We start from the raw sequence: 25,334 nt of genomic DNA, 5'->3' as shown, positions 1-25,334 counted from the left end.
TTGATGTTTGCATATACTGTGAAATGATCACCATAAGTCTAGTAACCATCTCTCTCATACAAAGTTATTACATTATTATTGACAATATTCTTTATGCTATATCTATATCTATGCATATAAACATATATATACTCATGACTTAATATATAACTGAAGGTTTCTACCTCTTAATCTCTGTCACCTAGTTTGCCTACCCTCCTCAAACCCCCTCTCTCTGGCAACTACCAGTTTGTTCTGTCTATGAGCCTGCTTTCCTTTGGTTTTGTTTGTTTCTTAGATTTAACATATAAGTGAGATCATATGGTATTTGTCTTTGTATAATTTCACTTAGCATAATACCCTCTAGATCCATTCACGCTGTCACAAAATGGCAAGATTTCATTTTTTTAATGGCTGAGTAAAATTCCATTTTGTGTGTGTATATGTATATACATATGTATATATATATATACATGTGTGTATATACATATACATATACACATGACATCTTCTTTATCCATTTGTCTGTTGCTGGGCACTTAGGTTCCTTCTGTATCTTGGCTATTGTAAATAATGCTACAATAAACATTGGAAAGCATATGTCTTATCCAATGAGTGTTTTTTGTTTTTTTGGATAAATACTGAGAAGTAGAATTGCTAGATCATATGGTAGTTCTATTTTTAATTTTTTGAGGAAACTTCATACTGTTTTCCATAGAGGCTGTGCCAATTATATTCCCACCAACAGTGCAAGAGAGTGCTCCCTTTTCTCCACATCCTTGTCAACACTTATTTGTCATCTTTTTGATGGTAGCCATTCTGACAGGTGTGAGGTGGTATCTCACTGAAATTTTGATTTGCATTTCCCTGAAGATTAGTGGTCAGAAAACTGAACATCTTTTCATGTGCCTGTTGACCATCTGTAGGTGTTCATGAGAAAAATGTCTATTCAGTTCCTCTCCCCATTTTTTAACTGGGTTGTTTGTTTTTATGATGTTGAGTTGTATAACTTATTTGTATATGTTGGATATTAACCTCTTATTGGCTATATTGTTTGCAAATATATTGTTGGTCTTTTCATCAGCCAACTGAATGTTGATAGTTTTCTTTGCTGTGCAAAAGCTTTTTAGTTTGATTTAGTCCCATTGATTTGTTTTTGTTTTTGTTTTTCTTGCCCATGTAGACATATCCAAAAAAATATTGCTAAGACTAATGTCAAAGAGCATACTGCCCATGTTTTCATTTAAGAGTTTTATGGTTTCAGGTCTTACATCTTAAGTCTTTAATCCATTTTGAGGTTACAAGGTGTAAGAAAGTAGTCCAGGTTGATTCTTTTGCATGTAGTTGACTAGTTTTTCCAATGCCATTTACTAAAAAGGCTGTCTTTTCCCCATTGTATATTCTTGCCTCCTTTGTCATAGATTAATTGACTGTATAAGTGTGGGTTTATTTCTGGGCTCTCTATTCTCTTCTGTTGGTCTATGTGTCTGTTTTTGTGCTAGTACCATACTGTTTTAATTACTATAACTTCATAGTATAGTTTAAAATCAGAGCGTGTGATACCTTCAGCTTTGTTCTTCTCTCTTAAGATAATTCGGCTATTTGGGGTCTTCTGTGTTTCCATACAAATTTTAGAATTACTTGTTCTAGTTCTGTGAAAAATACCTCTGGTATTTTGATAGGGGTCACATTGAATCTTTAGATTGCCTCAGGTAGTATGATCATTTTAACAGTATTAATTCTTCCAGTCCATGAGCATGGTATATCTTGCCATTTGTTTGTATTATCTACAGTTTCTGTCATCAATGTCTTATAGTTTTCTGAGTCCAGGTCTTCACCTCTTTGGTTAGATTTATTCCTAGGTATTATATTCTTTTTGATGTAATTGTGAATGGGATTATTTTCTTAATTCTCTTTCTGATTGTTATTAGTGTATAAAAATGCAACACATTTCTGTATATTAGTTTTTTACCCTGCCATGTCACTGAATTCATATTTTACTTCTAATAGATTTTTGGTGGCATATTTAAGATTTTCTCCATATAGATTCATGTCATCTGACCTACAGTGACAATTTTACCTCTTCCTTTCCAATTGAATTCTTTTTATTATCTGATTGTGTGGCTAGGACTTTTAATACTATATTGAGTAAAAGTGGTGAATGTGGGCATCCTTGTCTTGTTCTTGATCTGTCCCTTTCTCTCTTCTCCTTCTCATACCCCTATAATGTGAATGTTAGTATGCTTGCTGTCCTGGAAGTCTCTTAAACCAACCACATTTTAAAAATTTTTTTATCTTTTCTGTTCAGCTTGAGTGATTTCCACTACTCTGTCTTTCAGTTCACTGATCCATTCCTCTGTATCATCAAATCAACTGTTGATTCCTTCTAGTATAATTTTAATTTTAGTTATGAAATTTGTATTCTTCAGCTGTTTGGTTCTTCTTTATATTTTCTAATACTTTGTTAAAATTCTCACTGTTGTCATCTGTTTTTCTCCTGAGTTCATTGAGCATCTTTGTGATCATTACCTTGAACTCTTCATTGGGTAGATTGTTTATCTCCACTTTGGTTTTTTGGGTTTTTTTTTTTCCTGAGGATTTTTTTCTTGTTCCTTTGTTTGGAATATATTCCTCTGTCTCCTCCTTTTGCCTAATTCTCTGTATTTATTTCTATATATTAGGTAAGTTGGTCATGTTTCCCAATCTTAGAGAAGTGGCCTTATGTAGGAGATGTCTTATGGGTCCCAGCAGCTCACTCCCCTCTGTTTATCATAACTGTGTTTTAGGGGTTCCCCCTATGTGAGCTGTGTGGGCCCTTCTGTTGTGGTGGGGCCAACAACTGTGGGTATGCTCGTAGACAGGTCTGCCCCGGCCCTGTGTGATTCCTGGACCAGCCTTGTGCAATGGCTGCTGACCCACTGGTGGGTGGGGCCAGGTCCTGGAGCAGCTGGCTGCAAAGCCAAGGGGGTCCTGAGGCTGGTACAGGCCCTCTGTTGAGCAGGACCAGGTCCTGTTTGCTGCTGGCTGTGGGGCTCATGGGGGTCCCAAGGCTGGTGCTGGTTTTTGGTGGGTAGGTAAGCCCTGGATAATAGACTAAAGGGAGGACTCCAAAATGTCATTTGCTGGCACCAGTCTTTTTGGGGTACATCCAGCTTCCAAAAATGGCTGCCATCAGCATCTCTGTCCCCTGGGGGGGTCTCAGTTGCCTACTGCAGGGAGACTCTCCAAGATCAACAGTTGGGTCTGAATCAAGCTCCTTTCAAATTACTGCCTCTGCACGCACCCTTAAGAGAAGACTCCCTGTTTTCTACAGCCCAATGGCTTTCCCATATGCAAGCTTCTCTGGCCTTCAATGCCAGACGTTCTGGTGGCTTGCCTTCCTGGTGCAGGATCCCCGGGCTGGGAAGCCTGATGTGGGGGGCAGATCCCTTGCTTCTTGGGGAGAACATCTGCAATTGTGATTATCTTCCCATTTGTGGGTCACTTACCTAGGAGTGTGGGTCTTGACTATACTGTGTCTCCACCTCTCCTATTCATCTTTTTGTGGTTCCTTCTTTATATCTTTATAAAGACTTTGTAGAAAATCTTTTTTGCTAGTCTTCAGATCATTCCCATAGATAGTTGCTCTGTAAATAGAGCAATTTCAATGTGCCCATGGGAGGCGGTGAGCTCAGGCTCTTTCTTCTCCACAATCTTGGCCACATCCTCCATTGATTTTTATTTGCTCATCTCAAATAGAGAGCCAAAAAAGAATTCTTAGTAGGAAGAAAATTTTTTCTGTATACACACACACACACACACACACACACACACACACACACTGTTATAGAAAGAATTGTGTGTTCCCCCAAATTCCTATGTTGAAACCATAACACCCAATGTTTAGAGATGGGGCCTTTGGGAGATAATTAGGTTTAGTTGAGGTCATGAGGTTTTGATGATAGGATTAAGGCTCTTACAAGAAAAGACACCAGACAACTTGCTTTCTCTGCTGTTTTTTCATGGGTCAGACCAGTGAAATTAATGGCTGGGGATCGCCACGCTACATCCTTTAGATCTATAGGGATATCCCTAATTTTTACCATTCATCCCAGTATGCAATATTGTTTTTTATTTATGACCTCAACTAGGGAATATCACTATCAGAGGCTTCCACCCTATGATTTGTCTTACCTCACAGGCCAAGGTCCTAGTGAACTGACCTCACTTTTAGGCAGAAGCTTCCAGCTTCCAAACTGGATCTTATCTGGAAACTTGGCAAGAAATCATGACTTATGTTTTGATAACTTCTTTCAACTTCCTGAGGATCTATTCTTAATTTCCTTTGATTGTGCAGAATAAATGCTTTTGCTGCCTGCTTATCTATTCTGTCCCTAATGTCATCATGTTATGCTAACCTTCTCATACCTTTTTGCAGGTCAGGTTTCTCCTGGCTCCCTCTCTGATCTTACTATACATTATAATATTTGTCTTCCCTTGACTCTCAAAGACCTTTATTTTTATCAATTTCTATTATCATGATTGCAGTCAATCAGTCCAGTTCTTTAATACCATCTTCTATACCAGGAGAATTGGCCTGCTAGACCTTTCATAATCACTCCCTTACATTAGTAGTAACCTCATATTTTTTTTTATCCCTCAAATGTATTTTCTTCATTAAATACGTTCATAATTTACAGTTCTCTGAATATGATGATTAAATTGGCTTATATTTCTTCTCACATGGTGTGCCTTTTATCTATATTGTTCTTCCACTATCAACAAGAGGCTAAATTCTACACCTTTCCCTAGCGTGCCTTCTTTTGGAAATCTATTGTTGGTACCTCACTCCAAATACTTTTATTCCATCTCTCTTCCTTTCTGAATTAGATGTCTTTTCTATGAATTCCTATAGTTTGCAATATTATGATCTTATTATTTACTTGTTTTCTTCCCTATATGTTTACAGCCATAGAATTAGAGACCTAGTCATGTTTGGCCTTGCACCTAACTTGTTGTAGTTGCTTAGCACATGTTTCTTGAATAAAAGACAGTAACTATAATAATTAAAGACAATGTGCCAGCCGTTGACTTAACAAATAACCATTTTCCGAAGCCAAAAGATTTGATTGAATTGTGTTGCAATATCCTAACTCAATGTGGCACAAAATTAGGGAAACTGTGTCGTTAAGAAGAATTCTACATTTTTTTTAACGTGTATAGTACTAACTATATTTTATGCCAGAAACAGCTGTCAAATGCATGGACACAGTCTGAGAAGATTGTTCAGACATGCATTAGCATAGTAAACTTGTTCTAGATCATAGTTTCTCCACTTTGGCACTATTGACATTTTGTGTTTGTAATTCTTAGTGGGGAATCTGTCCTGTTCATTATAGGATGTTTTGTAGTATCCCTAAACTCTACCCAATAGATACCAGTGGCACTGCTTCAATTATGACAACCTAAAATGTTTACAAATTTTGGTAAATATCCCTTAGAGGATAAAATCAGCCTGGTGAAGAGTCACTGGTCAAGAAGTATTTACACAAATTTTTCAAGTGAGCCAAAGTAGGAACTTATTTTTATTCGAATCTATCATCATGCCTTTATCATATCTAACATACAGTCATAAGTTACAGAAAGAGAGAGCTTCTCAGGGGGAAAATGGCAAAAAATATCCATGGAGATTAGATTTCTCATTCCAGAAGGGAATAGCACTCTGTTGTTCTAAAAACATTTAAATTATTTTAACTCTTGGTCATTCATTGCATGTTACCCACTATCTATTTCTCTACGGAGACTTGTTGACTACCCTTTAACCTTGAAAAACTGTATAAAATATTTTATTAAAAAAATGGAAAATGCCTGTGGTTCAGGCATTGGTTCAGATCCTCTTAGTAGCACTTGCCAAGATGGGTTTAGACGTGCAAGAGCTTTGTAGGGTGAAAAGCCTGCGAAGAAAAAAGAGGAGGGAGTTGGAATTTTTGAAGAGAACCGTAAGACTAAGATACAGATCTGACTACGGTGAAGGGGAGAAGAAATAAAGGACAGTTGATAGGCAGATTCTCAAACAGTAGTATAGGCCTAAGAAGGTTTCTGCCAGGCCAAGGGTGTCTCCTCAAGTCAAAGTCATCCTTCAGAGGCATCTTGCATCTTGCAGAAATGGACCCACCTCAGTATCCCTATTATGCACATTCACTGACTGACAGTAGCGTTTGGGAAGAGTGGGCTCAGCACCACTTGGCGGTGGATTCAGGACGCAGCACCAGGCGCCATTGTCAGTTGTGCTCCCTGCAGCAGCTGTACCTCACACTGTTGGTCAGTTTTTCTCTTCAGATCCTCAAAGCAGGAGATCTCAGTATTGCATTTTTCCTGCCAAAGTCTGTTTTGAGGGCAAAGAGGAACAGAAGAGTTGAGGAACTAAATATGTATTTTATTATTATACAGGTAAATGCCTCCAGTTTCACTGTCCAATGCATTAGACACTAGTGACATGTGGTAAGTTAAATTAATTAGAATTAAATATGATTAAAAATGCAGTTCTGTAGTTGCAGTAGCCATATATCAAATGCTGAGCAACTACATGTGGCTAGTGGATACTGTATTGGAAAGTGATAATTTATAACATTTCCACCATGGTAGAATGTTCTATTGGATAGCAATGGTCTAGAGAAAGGGAAACAAGAATAGATGGGCTCTTTGTATGGCCTATTAGGCTTTCTCTTTCATAAAAATTTCATTAAAAGTAAACATAAGTTAATATAAATTTGGAACTGACAGTAGAAATTTAAGTATGGATTGTTCATTATAACTTTGGGGAGAATCTCCCTAAAAGCCATAGCGTTAAGACTCTTATATCTATTTACTAACAGTTTAAACATATTTTTAACTTTGCTGAATATAAGAAGAATGTTCAAAAACAGGATTAAAAAAAATCTATACAGTAATCTACACTAAAACACATTAGGTGGAAGATGAGGTACTTATAGAGATAATTTAGAAAAGTCATCACATTTGCCCCAATTATCATATAGCTTCAAGGAAATTATTAATTGTACATAATAATTTTCAAGTGTTCTATTTTCTAATGTATTTGTGTTCAATGAAAGTATAACATTTGTTGAGAAAAAATTGTGTGTTTTCACATTGTGTTCTAAATGCCCATTGGAGGAATTCTGTTCTGTAATTATAGCATTCACCAATCATACTATGATATGCTATCTATATTTTGGCATCATCTACACCTTAACTCAGTAACCCTTGGATAGGGTCCAGAGCTTCTCACAGTGCCAGGCACATAATAAACAAAATGCAAATATTTATTGACCACAGTTGAACTAAGCAAATGAAGTGCTTGTGATTTCCAATTGTACGTTAGTAAATACAATTTCTCAATTATGTCTTTTCATGTCAGAAATATTTATGCTTGTCTTACTCAAATTTGCTACCTAGTCAAAACCAGAGACCTGAATTGATTCTTGAACATTCAAAACATAACTGAAGCTACGTACGATTTTTAGAGATCTATATCTATCTTAAAACTGTCTATCCATCCATCTTTCTATGCTAATCTCCAATCTTTTGGGGTCGTCCGAAATTAGATTCTAGAATTGGATAGATTGGAAATCTGCATTAATGTGTTGTTTGCATATTACACATTAGGGAGCAAGGAATAAAGCAACCTAACAGTGCAAACTCTGATACTTAATAAACTGAAACCTGTGGAATTGCATTTAAGACGGGGTGACCCAAATTCACTTCTGTTTTGAATATGGTGGCAAAAACTCTGATTGAAGTTACACAGACATCTCACTTGGGCAAAAAGTCCTTTTCAGACAAAGCAGATGAGGATACCTTCATAATTGAATGAACATTAAAAATGCAAACATCCTGCTGGTATACTACTTAATTAAATTCACCTGAATTATTCAATAAATTATATTCAGGATAGAATTAAATACTATAAGCTTGACTTTTAAAAATATTTGTGGCATAACAGAATATTCAGATGTCACATAACAATGGCCTTTAAAGTCAGATAAATTTTTCACATAACAAAGAGATAGTAACATTTCTTTTACAAACAGTCATTTTATAAAGTATTGTAGAGTATAATTATGGAGACATCTACTTTTTAATTTAATTTTACCAGCTGTCACCGATGGCATGAATCTTTCAACATCATTCTAAAGGAGTACGGGTTCTGGAAGACAACAGAATAAAAATTTGGGACATGAATATTGAGTGTTACACTATAAGGAAAGGTTGTCAAGTTTTAGTGGGACAATGAAATGAGCTGGATGCAACAGAGATAGACACAATGAGAACAGAAACAAGATATTCTGGCCATTAAATGAAAAAGTAAAATCAAGAAGAAAGAGAGCGGTAAATTAGACATGACTTTAAAACATGAATAAATGATAATGAAGTTAGAAATTTAGAAAAAGAGGAGAACAAAAGGGATTAAAATACAGAGAAATAATGTAAATAATGTGTGAAATATAAGGATTTATTTTAAAATGCTGAAATAATAATCAAGATGGGCGAATTGTGCCCACTTTCGTTACAATAATATCACAAGTTAGAAATCACATAAAAATACTTTCTATCAGTATCTAGAAGGGAGGAAATGTGCTTTCTTTAATGAGGAGGAAAACAACTTCATGAAAAGTATTACTTCAGGAAGTGTGCAAAAATGTCTAGGTTCAAAAACTTGATGTAGATATCTTTTAAGGCATAGAGGGAGGAAATCAGAACTTACTACTTCATAGGAGGGTTTGCTATGGGAAAGATCCATTCTAAAACTCTATTAAATGATATAGCTCAAGTTCATTTAGAAAACAATGAAACACCTATTGAAGAAAAATATTTTCAAGAAGCAAAATTACATAATTATTTTGGTTTAAGTAAAAAAAAAAATCATGCAAATATTTTGCTTTCTCTAGTTTTATATTTATGCAGAAGTTAGAAAAATGGTCCTTATAAAAAAGCATTTACCGATCATAAATCTTTGAGTTTAAAATACAGGGAAATTTTACCTTTATGACTGCATTTAAAGTGCTTAAGAAAAATGTAGTGAATAAATAAATGAAATAATTTATTTTTCTAATTACAAATTATTAAGCTCCCAGTAAGGCAAAACTTTATATTAGGAACTTATGGTATATATTGAAATAATTAAACCTTAGGCCCTGGCCTCCAGTAATGTGAGACCCATAATTACAAAATAAGATGAAATAAATGCCATTTAACTTCTAAGAAGGCTTTCATGGTGAGAGAGGAAAAATTACAGATAGGTTAATTTTATTTATTTTTAATTGAATTATAATTAGCATATAATATTATATTAGTTTCAGGTGTATAACATAGTGGCTAGATATTTTTATACATTATGAAATAACCTTTGCAGTAAGTCTACTCACCATCTGTCACCAAAGTTGTTACAATATTATTGACTATATTCCCTATGGTGTATATTATATCCCCATAACTTATTTATTTTTTAGCTGGAAGTTTGTACTTCTTACTCTCCTTCACTTACTTTGTCTGTCTCCCCACCCCCTCACTTCTGTCGACCACCAGTTTGTTCTCTATTTATGAGTCTGTTCCTGTTCTGTTCTATTTGTTCATTTGTTTTTTAGATTCCACATGAAGTGAAATCATTCAGTATTTCTTTTTCTCTGTCTGACTTATTTCACATAGCATAATACCCTCCAGGTCCATCCATGTTGCCACAGATGGCAAGATTTGATTCCTTTTTTTATGGCTGAGTAATAATCAGTTGTGCATAAATACCACATCTTCTTTATCTATTCATCTGTTGATGGATAGGTAACTTCCATAACTTGTCAATTGTAAATAATGCTGCTATGAATATTGGGGTGCATATATCTTTTTCGAATTAGTGTTTTGGTTATCTTCAGATAAATACCCAGAAGTGCAATTTCTTGATTGTATGGTAGTTCTAGTTTTGGTTTTTGAGGAACCTCCATGCTGTTTTCTGTAGTAGCTGCACCAATTTACATTCCCAGCAACAGTACACTAGGGTTCCCTTTTCTCCCAACACTTGTTGTTTCTTGTCTTTTTGATAGTAGCCATTCTGACAGCTGTGAGGTGGTATCTTGTTGAAATTTTGATTTGCATTTTCCTAATGATTTAGTGATGATGAACGTCTCTTCATGTGCTGTTGGCCATCTGTATGTCTTCTTTGGAAAAATGTCTATTCATTTCCTCTGCCCATTAATCAAATAGTTTCTTTTTTTGATATTGAGTTGCATGAGTTCTTTATATATTTTGGATATCAATCCCTTATTGGATATATCACTTGCAAATATCTTCTCCCATTCTGTAGGTTGCCTTTTCATTTTGTTAGTTGTTTCCTTCACTGTGTAAAAGCTTTTAAGTTTGACGTAGTCCCATTTGTTTATTTTTGCTTTTGTTGCCTTTGCCTGAAGAGACATATCCAAAAAAACACTGCTAAGACTGACATCAAAGAGGGTACTGCCTATGTGTTCTTCTAGTTTTATTGTTTCAGGATTTACCTTTAAGTCTTTATTCCATTTGAGTTTATTTTTGTATATGGTGTAAGAAAATGGTCCAGTTTAATTCTTTTGCATATAGCTGTCCCGTTTTCCCAGCATTATTTATTGAAGAGACTTTTTTCCCATTGTATATTCTTGCCTCCTTTGTTGTAGATTAATTGACCATATGAGCATGCGTTTATTTCTGGGCTTTCTATTCTGTTCCATTGATCTATGTGTCTGTTTTTGTGCCAGTATCCTGCTATTTTGATTACTGTACCTTTGTAGTATTGTTTCAAGTTGGGAGCATGATTTATCCATCTTTGTTATCATTTCTTAAGGTTGCCTTGGCTATTTGGGGTCTTTTATGTTTCCATACAAAGTTTAGTATTATTTGTTCTAGTTCTGGGGAAAATGCCATGGGTATTCTGAGAGGGATTACATTGAATCTGTAGATTACTTTGTGTAGAATGTAAATTTTAATGATATTGATTCTGCTAAACATATATGAGCACCATATATGTTTTCATTTATTGTGTCATCTTCCATTTCTTTCCTCAATGCCTTATAGTTTTTCAAGGATAGGTCTTTCACCTCCTTGGTTAAATTTATTCTGTGAATTTTGTTATTTTTGATGCAACTGTAAATGGAGTTGTTTTCTTAATTTATCTTCCTGATAGTTCGTTATTAGTGTATAGAAATGGAACAGATTTCTGTATATAAATTTTGTGCCCTGTAACTTTACTGAATTCATTTTTTAGTTCTAAATAGTTATATCGTAGAGTCTTTGGTGGGGGGTGGATCTAAACAGTATTATGTCATCTGCAAATGGTGACAGTTTTACTTCTTCCATTCCAAGTTGGATCCCTTTCAAATTATTTAATTTTTTCATGCCTAATTGCTGTGGCTAGGACTTTTAATACTATGCTGAATAAACATAGTGAGAGTGGATATTCTTGTTTTATTCTTAATCTTGGAGGAAAAGCTTTCAACTTTTCACCGCTGAGTATGATGTTAGCTGGGGGTTAGTCATATATGGCTGATCCACTGCTTTTACTCTATATTTGCCTTTATCACGGAGAATTTTTCATTCATATATATTCTTATTTTTAGCTGTGGCCTTTTCTTTTTTGCCGAAAGAAGACCCTTTAACATTTCTTGTAAGGCCTGTTTAGTGGTGATGAACTCCTTCGCTTTTGCTTGTCTGGGAAACTATCTTTCCTTCAATTCTGAATAACAACCTTGCCAGACAGAGTATTCTATGTTGTAATTTTTTTCTTTCGGCACTTTAAATATATTCTTCCACTCCCTTCTGGCCTGTCAAGTGTCCTCTGAAGAGTCAGCTGATAGACTTATAGGGTTTTTATTGCATGTGATTAGTTGTTTTTCTCTTGCTGGCTTTAAGATTCTCTCTTTATCTTTAACTCATGTCATTTTAATTATAATATGTCATGGTGTATATCTCTTTGGATTCATCTTGTTTGGGTCTCTCTGTGCTTCCTGGACCTAGATGTCTGTTTCCTTTCCCAGGCTAGGGAAATTTTCAACAATTATTTCTTCAAATAAGTTTTCTGTCTTTTTCTCTCTCTTCTCCTTCTGGAACCCCTGTAATGAGAATGTTGGTTTGTTTGATGTTGTATCAGAAATCCCTGAAACTATCCTCATTTTTTTTTAATTCTTTTTTTCTTTTTGTTGTTCTGATTGTATGATTTTTCACTATTCTAGTTTCCAGATCACTTATCTGTTTTTCTGCATAATTTAATCTGCTGTTGATTTCCTTTAGTGTATTTTTCATTTCATTTATTGTATTCTTCAGCTCTAATTGGCTCTTTCTTACATTTTCTGTTTGTTGAAGTTCTTACTGAGTTCATCCATTCTTCTCCCAAGTTCAGTGAGCACATTTATTACCATTGTTTTGAATTCTTTATCAGGTAAATTACTTATCTCCATTTCATTAGGATTTTTTCCTGGTGTTTTATCTTGTTCTTCATTTAGAACATATCTCTCTGTTTCTTCATTTTGTTTGACTTTGTGTTTGTTTCTATAAATTAGGCAAAACAGCTCTCTCTCCTGGTCTTGAAGGAGTGATGCTGTGTGTAAACATTCCCTGTGTAGACTTCATGCACTGAGTGGGTGGCTTTGGCAGGCTGCTGGAGCAGGAGCAGGCATGACCAGGGGGAACTCTATGGTACTCCTCACCAGGGCTGGCTTGGTCGGATGGCTGGAGCTGGAGCTGACTCAGGCAAGGTGGAGTCCTGGAGCAAGCTGTGCCTGAGACAACCTTGGCATGTCAGCTGGAGGCTGGAGTGGTTGCAAGCTGGGGAGAGTCCCAGGGGGACTCATACGTTTTTTTAATTAGCTGACAAATAAAATCCAGAAATGGGAAATTTTTTTAATGAAAAAAATAAGAATATATGGCAACAGTGACTGGATTTTAACATGACAAAAACTAGCTAGAGTCAAGCTGTCACTAGTTCAGTTAAATGAGGCATGCACTTGCCAGTTTGTCATGGTCCCTCCACTAGCTGTTGTCTCATAACAACAACAAACCACCTACTTTACACAGCAGTGTTAATGGCCTGGCTCTGTGCACACTTAATGCCAGAGAGAGATATATTTTAATAGCTTAATTGAAATTTTTTTGTTCAGGTTTTTGACATCATAAACAAAAATACCCAAAGAGTTTTCAAAAAAACTGTTTCTTTCTCATAAAAAAATTTAGAAAAAGATCTATCAACAAAAATGAAATAATATAAAATTTAATTCATAATACTGTAACCTAGAAATAGACATCAGAGAGAATCCTGGATCCACCAGTTCCTAGTTTTGTAACCACAGGTAATTTAATTTACTTTTCTTATTCTTTATTTCCTCCCCTACAAAAGGATTCTTTAATAATATCAACCACATACATTTGTTCTCCATATTAAATGAAAGAAGTGCTTAGCTTTTTGCCTGGCAAACATTAAACATTTGCATTACAGCACTATTAAGTAACTCTTTTTTTAAAATGTTTCTGTTAATTTGTGTATCATATTTCCAAGAACTTTAGCAGTAAATTGAAAACAGTTAGGGCAGCCCTGACTGTTAATGGTATCTTACCTCTAGGGATATTTTCTCATCCTCTTCGAAGAACTGAGGCACATGTTACTCAGTGTGAGACCATTGACATTCCACACTTTTTGTTAAATGGAAGAAGGACATTCCAATGAGCAGATGCTTCACTCTGAAAAGAAAAACAAAGACCATTCTCTTTGATCTTTCTAAGAGCATTTCAGGAGGAAATAAGTAGATTTCTTGATGGAAGGAAAATGTTAAACTTTTAGATCATAAAGAGATTATTTTAAATCCCTCTTATATATAGCACAGTAGAGTCTTTAGTGTGAAGACATAGGACCTAGTGGCAGAATCTCACAGTTTGTGCAGAAATTATGGGAGAGGTTCTGTGGGATCTCTGTTCACTAGAATTGGGCAGTAAATTCATTGCTGTATGAAACAGACTACCTCTGTGAACTTAATATGGCAAATTCTGGGATTATACATGAAGGGGAGAAACTTTGATAGCTCTGGTTATCTTGCAACACAGGGTCTTGCCAGTGCTTCATTGAGCTCATACAGGGACCAAAACATATACACACCAAGCAAAAATCTTAATTTTGAAGAAAAACATAATTTAAAAATTAAGCGGGAAGTAATTACTCCAGAAAAGAACTTGGTTGGACTTCTTTGTACTAGTATTGGAGTTGATCTTATTTTTTAATATGTGGAAGTAACAGAGCATTAGAATGCTTTCAGCTTTGTATCCAGCCCTCTGTTGTCCCTGGGGATATCAGATCTCTGACTTTCTGAATCTTAGCCCTAGTCTTCACTCTGGTACTCTCAGATCTCTCCAGGACTTTATGCAAACAACCTCAGCTTGAGCGTGTTTTCCAATTTGAGCGTGTTTACTGTATCAACTGAGGCTGCTTCTGATTTCTACCAGAGATCTCTGCCTACCCAACTAGAGCAGAATAAACTAATGCTGCTTGGTATTTTCTCCCAACTGTCTCCATAAGTGAGTCACTGGTAAATCATTCCACTGTTTTACTGGGGAACTGCTTCTGGATAATGGAGTATACAGCAAAATCATGAAAACCCGTAGGTACAAAGCCACTTTTTTGCATTCTTTTGCAGTGAAACAAGCTTCTTGGTGCAAAGTAACCATTCTTAGGTGAATAAGAACCTAAGAATGTTAAGGCTGGTAGGAGTTCTATAAGCAAGGAAAACAAATTCATATATAGGAGAGTGGTGTATTCCATGGATACCCACAGATGGGCCATCTTACCCATATGATTATTGAGACCCCTCTCAAGTGGGAGAACTTTTGTGAGTATTTATATGGAACAGAAAAATTCTCATGATCCATGCACATATTAAGAAGTCTGTCCGTGTGTGTCTCCCTCAAGCATTGTTGTCATCAGTATTTGAATATTTTCTTTCTAAACTCTTATTTGATGCCATAAATCAGAGTACATCTGTACCACAGGCCATCATGTCTTCCAGGAAAAGTCAATATCAAATAGACAAGTAGAAGCTCAGCCCAGTGTGAGGATTTTCACAGTTTTGCTCCAGAATCCTAGAGCGAGGCATTGTAATTTCCCTATTTTACCAGAGGCTCCATAAGGTATCTTTACATGCAACAAACATGTCGATCCTCAGTTGATACACAGGACCTAAGTGTCAGAGTTGATTGAACTTTAGCCAGACTGCAACATAGCCTTTTATTTGTGAATCCTGATAAAAGCTAGCAGCTTCACATTTTCTCAATCAGTGGATTTTAGAGGCAACTTTTATCATCAATACAAAGAGATGCATCACACTTTTGGCTTCATTCTTATTGGTAGGCTGTGCAAGGGGTAGTCATTTACTTTTGCCTGCCCCAGACCACTGGACACTTTCAATGTAGCAGGCCCTGATTTTTTCAGAGTTTTTCACTAACATTCTGTCATGTATATATGTACTTACTGAGCCATTTAAAGTACCTGCTACTTTTTTCCTCTTTAAGTTATTAAGCTTGATATCATCAAGATGAACCAGAATGATGCACTGTGGAATCCAAGACTATCCGTGTCCCTGGGCACTGTATTATAATAGACAACTGAAAGTTGCCATAGAGCTTAGTTAAGACAGTGATCTGTACTGCTACACTGCCAGGTAAAGGTAAACTCCTTCTTATTTTTCTTATTCATTAGTAGAAAGGTTTAGCAGTATCCAGATCAATAGCTACATAGCAGACAACACAGTGTACAGAAGTTTGCTCCAAAATGTCTGGTTTGGGAAATGCAGTTCACTTATCATCTGATGGCAATTATGAAAATTCACAATCATTCTTCAAGAGCTTCTGGTTTTTGCACAAAGAAAACATTCAAGGTAAATAACCATGTGATAGGAATCACCACTGCCTACCTCGTTTAAGTATTTGAGAGTGATAGTAATCTCTGTAATTCCCACAGGGATCAGAGATTGGGTATTGCTTCTGTTTTTTTTTTTAAATTAATTTATTATTTTTTTATATATATGCTTCTGCTTTTTAAAATTTGGATGTCAGAGCAGTCATAAAGCTTTCATTTGTCCATTCTCATCATAACAACCTTTACTACACAGCTCAGGAGCCTGTTCAGGAATTCTGCCAGTTGCCAAATATGTATTACAATTATGTATTTTGAAATTGGGTAAATATACTTAAGGTGAAACCACAGATTCACTGATCTCAGTGTGTGACAGATTTTGCAATAATCTTTATTTAGCACCTGACATAATCCTCATTCCCTACGCAAGGGCCACAGTGCTGAATTGGATCTCCAGAGATTATCTTCAAAACATTAATACTATCTAATAGTCACTGGAATATCATAATATTTTCCTTTCCCTAGAACACATTCACCCTGGTAAGTGGCCTCAAGTTCCACTTGAGAAGAAGGCTTATAAGGTGCCTTATAGTATATACTTGTGGCATTATTGAAGGGTATTTATTCAAGGGAATCCAATCTCCTTGGGCAAGAGGCTCTGTCAAGTGTGTCTTGGGATTGAATTTGCACTTTCACATTACAGAGATTTAAGCTAAATTTCTTCTCAATAGCTGTAGAATTTTCCCAGTTATGTAGATCAAATAATATTTTACTAACCTAAAGATTATTTTATATCTAAATATCCAGTAATCAATTAACCACCATTAAAGATGCTTGAATGTCAAAACATCCTATTTGTCAATCCGCCCCAGCTGCTGAATTGACAAGCACTTTTATTTTGATGATTAAATTTTAGTACCTGGGCTGTGTCACCTCAGGATCCCATCAGTCCCCTGGAAATCAATGAGTTCGTTTCAGTGGAGGCATTTTTCCAGCATTAACCACCCCAGAGATTTCACAGATGCTGGTGTCCCCCTCTTTAAGACAGTTAATGATGCTTTGGTAAAGGAACTGTAATTTGGGTCTTCCCAGTGTAGCTAGTATTACTCATCATAAATCTATTCTAACATTTATATCTCTTAAATCTTTGGATTTCTTCTTTCTCCTCCTGCCCAGGACCTTCTGGCACCTCAGTCTGTGCCAGAAAATTGAATGTGGTTGAATGTGGTCCACTTCTGTGTATAGCTTTTAGTGAATTAATCAGTGTCAGAGCCACTTCCAGCTGCTGAAAACTAGCACATTGAAGTAAATCTTAAGAAAATACACACATATGGATAAATTCGACTCAATCCGTGTTACAGAGTGCCTGACACCCTTAAGATCTATTTCTACTTATGTCCTTCAGGTTCCTGCCACAATAAATGATCAAATCTTGCAATTCTTTTTGTGTATATGACATATGATCTGGGATCAGACTTGGCCTTATTTCCCAGAGGCATGCTGAGGTGTGTCCTGTTCCGGGCCTGGGGGCAAAGAGGAGTGATAAGGGTGGGTCTTGAGAAGAATAGATATCCCATTGCAAAGTGAGATTATTACAGGGGCTTGAAGAAGGGAGAGATGTCTCCTCAGAAAAGGAAGGAAGAAGCTTCTTCCACTGGTAGCCAAGGGAGGCTCAGGGGAACATAATGGCTCAAGTTTCTCAGAGTCTTCTGACTCCAATTAAAAGTCTCCATTCCAGGGCTTCCTTGGTGGCACAGTGGTTGAGAATCTGCCTGCCAATGCAGAGGACACGGGTTTGAGCCCTGGTCTGGGAAGATCCCACATGCCGTGGAGCAGCTAAGCCCGTGAGCCACGACTACTGAGCCTGCGCGTCTGGACAGCCATAAATAAAAAAATTAAAAAATAATAATAAAAAAAAAAGTCTCCATTCCAGATCTTAGGAACTCACTCTTCAGTGTTCTAGCCTTTATTTTTAAAAAACTCAGTAAGGCTTTTCATTCAGTTTGCATGATTATTTCCCAACTGGTATGATTAGAGTTTGGTTCTTAGCCATGTGGACCCTGTAGCTGTAAGAAATAAGATATTATTTCAGAGCTACAATAGAAGATTTCTCTCTGGTACTCTGTCTTGAACTAAAAGTTTTTGTGCAAGATTTTATCATTTTCTTTTCCAGTATATCCAGAAGTGGCCATTTCATACTATGAACTTTGCAGTCATCATTTCTAACAGGATGATCAAGGGCAACAGCAATTTTATCTCCAAAAGCCTTGATTACAGATAACCACCACTGGTGATAGTTTAAGTAATAATGATGTAAGTTTATGCCATGGGTATTTAGTATTCCTTTTCCCACTGGCAGTGAAATCATCACTATGTTTTAGCTCAAATAGGTGTGTAATACAATTCCAGAATCCCAATGTAAGATCTGTTTCTTGAGACCACTTCTACTAATAAGAACTGTATTTAGCCAGGTTCATGTTGGGAAAATAGAATCTATACTAGATAATTCAATATAGTGAGTGTAGTATAGGGAAGTAGTTACAGAGTCACACAAAGAGCTGAGAAAAGGGGAATATGAGGCAACTAGAAAGCCCCTTAGTGCAGGAAGGACTGGAGAAAATGATGATGTTACCAGGGTCCAGGAGCCATGAACACCAGGCAGGATATGAACCCACAAGATGGAGAGTCTCCCAAGCTGGCCTGTAGGAGCTGGGTCGTGGAGGCAGGGGGCGCGCAAGGTAAAAGGTGAACTATGAGCCCGTGCTGAAGATGATCACTGGAGGCTGGAGAGGAGTTGCCCTGGCTTTTCTCTTCTTCCTGTTCACTAGTCACCCCCACTGACTGCACCTAACAAACCAGTGGGTACAGAGCATCAGGAATATCATTTGCAGGTGTCGACCCCCCGCGGAGTAGGGGTGGATCTGAGAGCAAACAGGGAAGTGACTGGCAAAACATTCCCATGCATTCATGTCCAAAATATGTCATGGGTTCTAAATGGAAAACAAATTTTAATTCGTAACAGTTGTATTTAAGCTACTTACCTAATATTTGGGAAAAGATAAGAAAGAGGCATTCTTTTTCTCAGGTTGCTTACCAGGCTAGATAAAGAGACTCTCTCCAGCATAACAAAGAACACACATTCTACTTTTAGTTTTCTATTGCTGCTATAACAAATTAACACAAATTTAGCATTTACAATGCACATTTAACCCTGGGTGAGGCTAATTTTTTTTTTGCCATTGTTTCTTTACCCTGCCTTGAGCAGTGTTTTATTGTTACATGACAAATAATCACAAACTTAGCGGCTTAAAACCAGATTCATTTATTACGTCACAATTCCCAATTCCGTAAGTGAGAAGTTGGAGCCAGTCGGTTGGCTCACAGGCCTGGGTGTCTCCTAGGTTGGACTCTGGGGAATAATCTACTACCAGCCTCATTCGCTGTTGGCTGAATTCATTTCCTTGTCATTGTAGGTGCTTATTTTCTTGCCATCTTTCAGGTGGAGGCGTCCCCTTTCCTTGACACATGGTTCTTTCCATATTCAGGCTATCAGTATGGCGTATCAAACCCTTCTCGAACTTTGAATCTCTTCCCCTTCTGTTACCAGAGAAAAGTCTCTGCTTTTAAGGGCTCGTATGATTAGATCAGGCTCATCTAGTTAATCTCCCTATCTTACTGTCAATTGTGTCATATAATATAACATAATTAAAGAAGTGACATCTCATTATAGTCATAGGTTCCAGGGATTAGGGTGGGACATCACTTTGGGGGGGGTGTGGATTTCAGCAATTCTGCCTGGCACCATGGCACACCACAATAAGGGGTAGTGACAAAGCGCATTCTTATATCAACATCTGCTTTGTGCCTCAAGAGTAATAGCCTTGATTACCTTTGACACTTGATAATAATAGAAGAAATATTTTTAAATAATATGGGAATTTTTATTTGATGACAACATTTTAAATTAATTCCTGAAATAGAAGAACACTGACATTTGTGAAAATATGAGAAAAGTTCTGTCTGTTTATAGTAAAGAAAATATTTCCTCTTTTTGAACAAAGATGATTTTTTGAAGCTGTATAAAAAAAGAAATAGGATTATAAAAATATCTAAGTCCCAAGGTTCCAATAGATTCTGCTAGGTGTGTGACTTTCTGGATAGTTCCCTTTTTCCTAAGGAAGGAGCCATTTGAGCGTCATGTAACTTTCCACCATTAATTCTCTTGGAGCACGAAATTATCGCCTCTGTGTATCCTCTGCACTGCATCCAGGGCAACCACACTCACATATTAAGGTAGCAGGCCCAGCATTTATCTGTACATTTAGAGCCTTTCGTACTGTGAAAACATCATGGACTAATAAAAAGCATCTAGGAGTTGTTATGAGTTGCCTGAGAGACTTTCCCCATAAATTTTTAAATTATTACTTAATTTTGACATTTCTTTCTTTGGAAATAGATTCTCTGTTGATTTTACAAGAAACCATAAATTTTTAAGGAGTGATCAGCCAACTCTTAGCTTTGCACTACTTCAAGCAAATGACAATATTACGTGGTAGTAAAGTAGTGAACTTCTTAAATTAGACATGTGCATTAAAACAAACCCTTCCTGGTTGGAAACCCAAGTGATTGGCATTAGCCACTTCAGTATCACAGCAGGTTACACAAATTATTATTACATTTAATTAGCATTCTGACAAGTTGAGGAATTCTTTACCTGCATTCAGATTACACACAGAAAATGATTTGAAAGCATTTCCTGCCTTGAAAACACCAAAGCAAATCAAAGAAATCAGCTCCAATCTTATCTTTATTATCAAATACTTGGGGATCATTAAACCAAATGACAGAAGAAAAAATGCCAATTATAAATGTTGTTTTAAGGTGACATTTGGTTTTCCATGTAAGGAGATTATTATAAGCAGAATGATATAATTCAACAAAACTATTTTACTGTGATATAATGCTAATGCTACCATTGTTCACCTCCTTTCCTTAGTTAAAGAAATGGTGTAAAATATAACATCGTTTAATATTTAGAGCAGCATTCAACTTCTATTTAATTCTACTCCAGTTATAATACATGTTAAATAATTCGTTTTGAATTATTGACTATCATATTAAAATTTTTAGCAAAACTGAGAGTTTCAGTGGCAGAAGAATATATGGATTTATATACTGAAAAATTTTCTGTGCTAAAATATCAATACAATGCTCTAAGATGAAACAGACTAATAAAAAATAGTAAGAGTATGAAAATACATTTAATGTAACACTAAATAAAATTATTTTCATAATTTGAAATATTTACAAATGATATTACTATTTATTAATGATGACTTACTAATGATATTTAGAAGAACTTCCTCACACTCAGCTACTTTCTTTGTGGAAAATCTCTAATGCGATGAAAAGAGTAAAACCTGCATGAGAATATATTCATTTCAAAAAATTTCTCCTTTTTGTTACATTGGAACTAAAATCAAATGTGTCTATACAGTAAGTATAGTTTTATTTCCCATAAAAATATCCATTTCAAATATGAAAGTTTCCCAGAAAAACTACAGGAATAATAAATAGATAAGCCTATAAAAAATGGAAACTGTTATCTAGACTTGGATAGCTCAAAGATGCAGTATACTTTGACATGTTGAAATTCACAGTAGATATTCTTTTCTATTGGAATGATGTAAGACAACATTTTTCTACACCTTACTTTAAGTTATATGTGTAAATAGCATTGATGATTTCCCATATAATGGGAGAAACAGGAATTGTTACTGAGAAATCCAGAACATTTAATTCAATATTAGAAAATCTTCTCCTTTAACTCATCATAAACGGGTATTACTTCTTAGTATGATTACAAAATTCTATAAAAGGGAATTGTTTTTCTTTTTTGAGGGAAAAAAAATACCTGAACTAAGGAGATTTTTATATAAGGTCCCTAGAGATTATTCCAACTCTATTGAACATTAAACCCTACTAATCGTGAAGATTTTAGAATTTATTATCTAGTTTATATAAAAATAAATGTTATTTACCAGAAAACCCATATTTTTTTTTCTTATATTATCTTGGCTATCTACATACTACCCAGTCTGTAGTCAGTCACTTAGGTACAGATTCTTCCATCTGAAAGCTAGGTGATATTGGGCAACTTAATTGATCTGGTTGTGACCAAGTTTTCCCATCTCTAAAGTGGGGATAAATAGTAGTATTTACATCATGAATTGTTTTGAGGATCAGATGAGTAGTACAAGTAAAGATAATAGAAAAAAATGGTATCCCATAAAACAAGCCCTCAATAAATATCAGACAACATTATAAATAAAACAATACATATAACACACCATTGTAAAGCAATTATACTCCAATAAAGATGTTAAAAAAAAAACAAAAAAACCATACATGGATTAAACAAAATAAAATTCTCAAAGACCTTTCCTGTATTATCAGTTTGTAGAGTCTGGACATTTTTTCACACTTCACCCATTTTGCCTACAAAAAGTAAATTACCAACAATAGGAGTATGGCAGCAACCTAGAAAAAAAATCCTTTCAGTTTTTCTTATAATAACCATACAGAACAATTAGAAGGATAATCAAAACCTGCCATATTTTACATCTTTAGAAAAACCCGAAGACAGACAAAAACTGCCAAGCTCAAAATGACTTGTACATAATAGGGGAAAAATGCACAGAATAAAAACAAAATGTTTGCAGAATCATGCCAGTTGCTGAAAAAGAATAGGGAAGCCCAAGGAGTCAGGCCTGTAGTTGATCCCAGGGAAAATAACAGCAATAAAGTACTAGCAGGTATTTACCCCAGAAGGCAGGAGGCTCTACCTCATGTGCAAACTGTTGTGATTTCTGATAATAAATAGTGCAGGGCACTGTGTTGGGGGTAAAGGAAATAAAGCATGGGCAGTGCAAGGAAACAGGTGGCAGCACTGTATTTTAAAGAAACTACTCAACTTTGTAGCAAGAGAAGAGAGAGACTTTGACTGGAGAAACCAGAAAAACTATCCTTACACTTCCCCACTTTCTCCATCAGATCATTCCAGTATTAGTTGGACCAGGAAAATTCCATCCATTCAATATCAATAATAAGAAAGGAAAATGGCCATGCCAATAAAATTAGATTATAATTGAAGCACACACTAGCACAAACACAGGAAACCAAAGGGCAGGGGAAAGGATATGAAGTAGAAACTGACAGAAATCAGGAAATAAAGGGCAGAAAAAATCGTTTCAGAAACTCAGACTAACTTACACATAGCAAAAGGGAGAAAAGAGACTAGAGGAAACAAGGAAAGTAAGAGACATAGTGGATAAAAGTAAAAAAGAAATGAGAATTTAACAGATATAGAGCAAGAAATGAAAAGTATTAAAAATGAATGTAGAGGACAGGTAAAGAACAGACTAGCATACCTATAATTAGAGGCCCAAAAGATGAAACATGAACTAGTAAAAAATAAAAAAGCTAAGATAAGGTGAGAAAATAATACATGATACATGAAATTCTAATTATTTTAGATGTAGTAATGATACTTTGGCCATCTATGAAAACGATCTTATTTTTTAAAGATGTATATTAAAGTTTTAGGTATATAATGTTCCAATGTCTGTAATTAAAAATACTGTTAAGACATTGAACACTGATATTCTCCTACTCATTAATCCATATGTCTCAAAGGGAGGCTTTTATGTTGGATTCAGATAGACCTGAGTCCACCTCCTAGCTATAAAAATTTGTCAATATTACTGAACCTTGGTTTATATGTCTAAACCAAAAATGTATTTTATGTATTATGATGAAACACATGCACACACACACACACACACACACACACACCTCAAAATATCTGGCACCTAATAACTCAAAAGCGACCTCTATTATTCTTCATTTCTGGGACTGTCCACTACCCACAATTTGGAAATTCCTGAACCATGAATATGAACCTAGAGAGGACAAGGAAATATATGTTAATTGATTAGTAAACAGTTCAAAAAATAGCAGAGTCTCTCCTACCTCACCTTCTTCCCCATAAAATAACTAGCTGTTACAAATTTCTGTTTTCAGTGTTAAAACTTTTCTGATTCAAATTTCTGTGTTTGACCATATTCATATCAACAGATAGGAAAAATCTTGTCACAAACAATAACCTGTCTTCACTGATAAATTTTAATATTCTTTTCTGTTATTATTACAATCTGGGGAATAATCTACTACCAATCCCAGAAGGTAGACTTCTGTCCAAAGGCTGATTCCTCCCCACTGACAATCAGTGGGCAAGAGCTTTTATAGGTAAAGGAAGGGGGCTACATGTGGAAACAGCACAATCAGCTCTGAGTCATCTTGAAATTGGTCATGCGGTGGTCTGATCAGCGTCATCTTGTTTTAAGTACCATTAACCTTCGGTCCCAGGGTCAGTTTTTTCCCATTTCCTTGAGGCCAGTTCTCAGAATCGTGGCAGCTTATGCCATGGCTACAGTCTGGTCGTCATGTAGTTAACTTCTTCCACCTGTTGGGCGTTTCAGTCTCTATAAGACAGCTCACAGGACATGGCTCAGAATATTGTCTATAGCCCTTGAGAAGGAACTAAAAGTCCTTGACTTTGCTTGCTGACCAAACTATTATTGTTTTGTCCTGCTTGACTGCTTTTCTTTGCTTCTTCGTCTTCTTACTTCTCTGGTTAAACTTATTTTTTGGCTAAAGTTTTGCCACAGACAAAAAGAAAGCTGAGGACATGGAGGGGCAAAGACCATAGGGTCCTGCTCCATTTCAGGATCTGCTCCAACTGGTCATATCAATAACGAGATACTGAGTGGTTTTTCAGAAACAACAGAACAAAACCCCAAGTCATGCACCTGAAACATGCACAAAGGAGAAAATTTTGACCTCAGATAACACCTGGAACAAAAGTTCCTACCCCCGCATAACCAAAGGACCAGGTCATGACTGCAACCTGAACACTGGAAACCCTTTCAGAAGTGAAGGGTCCGCTGTCCAGGAATACCAGGTGCTGAAGCCCCCTTTACCATACTTTACCATAAAAGGCCAAGTTCCACAGCCCTTCAGTTAAATTGAAACCTGCCCTGCCAGCGCTTCTTCTGCATACCATCCCTCCTCCCCTAACTCATAAGAGTTTGACTCAACTGCAGGTTGGAGACAAATCTGAGCCTTGCCTCCAGCCTCCTAGCCAGTCTACCTCACAATAAAGCTTTTTCTTTTCTCAAAAGCCAGTGCTATAGTATTGGCTTCTACGCACATCAGGCAGCCAGCCCTGGTTTGGTAACACCTACACATGCTTTTTTTCCCCCAATTTTCAATTGAGACATTACAAAAATGCTTTACTCTTTGTGGAATTTACATTGATATCTTACCAAATTTTCTTGCACCTTGTTTATTTCACTAGCTTTTTATTTTCATTTTGTCAATTTAAATTTTTTTTTTTCTCTGTACA

Source organism: Balaenoptera musculus, chromosome 5 (genome assembly GCF_009873245.2).
Source record: "Balaenoptera musculus isolate JJ_BM4_2016_0621 chromosome 5, mBalMus1.pri.v3, whole genome shotgun sequence".
In the NCBI taxonomy this organism is placed as follows: domain Eukaryota; kingdom Metazoa; phylum Chordata; class Mammalia; order Artiodactyla; family Balaenopteridae; genus Balaenoptera; species Balaenoptera musculus.
This window is presented reverse-complemented; position numbering follows the sequence as displayed.